This window comes from Mytilus galloprovincialis, chromosome 8, assembly GCF_965363235.1.
Source record: "Mytilus galloprovincialis chromosome 8, xbMytGall1.hap1.1, whole genome shotgun sequence".
In the NCBI taxonomy this organism is placed as follows: Eukaryota; Metazoa; Mollusca; class Bivalvia; order Mytilida; family Mytilidae; genus Mytilus; species Mytilus galloprovincialis.
The window spans coordinates 52934740-52939482 of NC_134845.1; positions in this window are offsets into that span (position 1 = coordinate 52934740).

The following is a 4743-nucleotide window of genomic DNA, read 5'->3' on the forward strand; positions in this document are numbered from 1 at the left end:
TAAATTTATCATTCTACATTAGACATTTATGGCATATACAGTAAAAATGATATTTTAGGATCCGCACTTTACATACACTGAAATATTATACACTTGTTTTCAAATGTTTCTTCTTAGAGCACTGAGGAGGTCCTTTTTGGTATTTACATGTAGGTTCAGAATTCGCAAACTGAAAGGGCCTCCTTAGTGCACTTAGACTGACAAACAAGTGCACAATGGACCTGATGGAAAGATAGAATTGACACAAAAACATGGCATACGGAAGGAGAAGTATATAATTTCGAATTTTAGTAATTATAAAGTTATTTAACAGTTGAAGTAAGTATTCTAATGTTACATGTACGTGTAAATATGTTAATAGTTTGGGCAATAGTTTCGAGGTAAATATGACACAATTAATAAAATTGAGAATGGAAATGGGGAATGTGTCAAGTTCCATTTATTGGCGCAATTAATATTATAAAACAGAAGAGATGAGCGCTATTCAAACGTTTACAATATGACAAATTACACCTAACCGTTTTCACAAATCAGTAATTTTTTCGCCCGGGGATATACACCTGCCAGTAACCTACCTTCAGTAACTTTACAATACCCAGCCGTGTCATTTCCGTATATTGTACATGTAGGTATCACGTGTTATACATGTATATACACCAGAAATACCCATTCAAGTGATTTTTAATTTCAGAAGAACTCCATATCGGGTACATAAACATAAAATTATAATAATATAAAAAATAAATGTTGTTTTATTAAAAGCACCTAGGTATGTATTTGTAAAATTTTGTTAATTCGTTATTTCATGTATCTTTTTTTTGCTTCAATTACTTTTTTGTATCTTATTGACTTATTCGTAAATCGAAAAAAACACACAAATCTGAAATAAATCGTATGCATGGCATTGAAAATGTTGAATGATTTCTCTAACTCAAAACTAGTTATACATGTACATGTAGATGCCTCTGAAATTATATTTTTCTCGTTGGGTTGCTTGTCCATTTATTGACGTTTACGCTATATTCTTATGTTCGGTATTTGTGAAAAACGCTCATCTATCAATTTTACAAGAAATATAATACTTGTAAGTCATGAACATTGAAGTTTAACTTGCTATCATTTTTTCGTATACGCACAAACATAAAATAAAATGAAACACCTTAAAGCGGTTTCAATTATGCAGTGCATTTTGAAAATATAGTTTCCGGTTATTTTTGTTTCATACTTTTTCTATCCCTTTTCCTAAAAAATAGTACACGGGTCACTGGTTAATATAGAATAAAATTAACGGTACCAATTTTCTTGCACCAGATGCGCATTTCGAAAATACATGTCTCTTCAGTGATTTGAATTTGAGCTGTTTTATAAGTATATATGATGGTGCCTCGTTTTTAAGGGATTGTAATTCTTTAAAATAAATTTATCTATTCATCCATAAAATACACTATAATTTCACTTTTTTTAAATGACAACTTGTATCAACCGGAAGATTTGCAGATATTGACACCTGGGCGTTTGGATTAGCATTAAAATGTTCCTGTATTTTTATAAGAAATACTTTATAACACAATCTTGGACTTGTACAAGTATATATATGCATCTATAAGTCCAAGCATGTGCATACAATAATGCATGTATGTACATGTATACGCATGAGTTTCTCGCTACATTGAAGACCCATAATATAGGCCTTCCTCTTTTGTCTGCTCTATAGTCAGGTTTTTGTCTCTTTTACACATTCCCCATTTCCATTCTCATTTTTTGTAATATACGACGGTATATTAGGGAGCGTCTAAACACCACCTAGGCCGCCTTAGTGCACTAAGCTCAAGAAGCTGCACTAAGCCCATGATGGGATGGTGCTATGAATGTAAAAAAGATACCATCGGACGCTGTTTTTTTTTAAGATAATGTATCTGATTTTTTTAGTCATTAGAAATTGTAGTCGAAATTTGATTTTTTCTGTCATTAAAGGTTTTGTCCGACGACACGTGCCAGTAATTAACAAGGTAATAAAATCACTGACCCATGCAGAAATAAAGAAACATAACAATTACACGGCTTCCACCTTTTTGTTTGCCGTGTTTTATAATTGTTTGTTTTTTGTAGGATTTAAAACAAAACTTTGTATTTCTTTCTTTTTTGAGTGTATTTTTTTATAGGTTAATTATTTTGACTTTATGATACTTTTTTTGGGTTTTTAGTCAAACTTCATTGTAATTCGAAGTTGATTTATTTTTGTAAAACGATTGTTTTAGGTGGTGTTTGTTTCGTTGTTTTTGTAAAATTGTATGAAAGATTGGTTTGTCCTATAATAGAATATGGAGCAGGTATATGGGTAAAAAAAAAACATATTCCTGTATTAACTCTATACATAATAGGGCTTGTAGATTTTTTTCTCGGAGTACAAAAATATGCACCAAATGCTACAGTTACTAGAGACTTACCACATTAGGAATACCACCTAATTTTGTTAAACAGTGGAAAAGTATTATTCGTTTGTGGTGTAGATTAAATAACATGAGCTCAAATCGGTTAAGTGCAAAAGTTCACAAGTGGGCTGATAGTGTGAGTATTAAGCATAAGTGTGTTAAAAACTGGATTTTCTTAGAAAAAAAACCTTCTAGCTAAATTCAAGTCATTTATCGTGTCCTGAAAATATGGACACTAACTTTGTTGTAATTTTTTTTATGTCAAAATTGTTCCTGTAACAAATACCATGTACATGTACATATATGAGGCTATGAAAGTAAATAAATAGAGTTTACAGAAATAAAGATGATAATGGGATAAGCACTTTAAATTACAGAATAAAGAGATGAAAATATAAAGAATAGATTAAATGATTCATGGTTGCTTAACGACCAGTTACAAATATTACACTCTACCCTCCATGTTTTTGTCCATCTGATGAGTTAAGCCTATTTAAACTGATTATTATAGTTCGTTTTTATGTTGTACATGTACTTTTATACCACTGACCGAGACTAGGGGGAGGACAGGGAGCCCGCTAACAATTTTAACCCCGCCACATTATTTATGTATGTGCCTGTCCCAAGTCAAGAGCCTGCAATTCAGTAGTTGTCGTTTGTTTATGTGTTACATATTTTTTTTCGTTCATTTTTTTTGTTGTTATATAAATAAGGCGGTTAGTTTTCTTGTTTGAATTGTTTTACATTATCATATCGGGACCTTTTATAGCTGACCATGCGGATTTGGCATTGCTCATTGTTGAAGGCCGTACGGTGACCTATATTTGTTAATGTCTCTGTCATTTTGGTCTCTTGTGGACTGTTGTCTAATTGGAAATCATACCACATCTTCTTTTTTTATATTCCTGTGCTTTTAAAATGCCCATTATAGACATATCATGATACATTAAGCTTAACATTTTAATTTATAAATATCAAATAGCGAACAATTTATATATTTATTCAATAACGACAATGTTGCTGCAATAGGTGCCAGAAACATCAACAATATTATATTGAAAAGAAACGGCATTTTATTTCACTTGTTCTTAAAGAAAAAGATGTTTAATTTCATTCAGTATACGGACACTGTAAATTTTGAATGTAAATGAGTAAAAATTTGTTTATATTTATATATTGTGTCTTATACGGCTCTCATTTATCTTTTTAAATTATTGTTTAGTTCTGTGATTCTCATTTTATGTTTGTATGTGGTGAGACTTTGAAATAATAATAATGATAAAATATTGAATCTAAAAATATTTAGAAACTATAAACTTTTCTTAAATTTATACTTGAGTCAGAAAATTAAAACCAGCAGAACTTGCTTTGCTTCGTCGAAAGTACGAATATAGAAAAATCACAGATTTATATTACAACTAAAAGGTCCTAACACAGTTGCAGAAATCATCAGAATTTGTTTATTGTTAGTTATTTGTACATGTATAACTATAATGCGAACCCGAAGTTGTGAAATAGCAACTAAGCGTGAATTCTTTGGAAAAGCGGCGGTTCTATGAAAACCTATTGTCAATTTCAAGTTCTGTTTCGACATCATTGTAATATATGTCACTGGACGTTAAAATTTAATCCTTTATTTCGTCTTCGTCTTCGTCAAATATTGCTGTTGGTTTCTGCCGAAAAAATCTTTCAAAAAGTTGTAACCTTTGGAACTTTTTCAGATAATTTAACCACATGACAAGAAATTATACAATAAACATTGGTCACGCACGATAGATTCTGATGTAAGACACGTACCGTTACAATACCCAGTTTACACGCATCAGCGCACACAGGTTTGTCGAATAGGCCAATTGATTGGAGGAAAGTTACCAAAAACCACGCCTACCTTTAACTATTATCCAATCAAACGCCTTTGACATAAACTTAAATAATACATGGGTAATATAACAAAGATTTTGAAAAAAGTTGAGACTCTAAATTCTAACTTAAAAGTATAGATTAATGCTCGTGATGCATTTTCGCAATTTACATTAAATTTTATACATACTTTCACCTATCTAGTGAGGAAAAAATACAAATTTAAAACAATTGCAAATTACAACTATTTTGAATTATAATGCACAGCAAGGACGTATATTAGTTATCCGTCCTTGTGCACAGTTTGTGATAAATGGGTGTCAAAATGTCTTAAACAAAAACCCAAAGACCAGTTTCAAGAAGAATTCTTTGCTTTTATTGCAGAATCGCATAAAACATAATGTTGTCGTATTTTCAAAAAGAATTATCAATTTGAAAACTACTTTTCCTT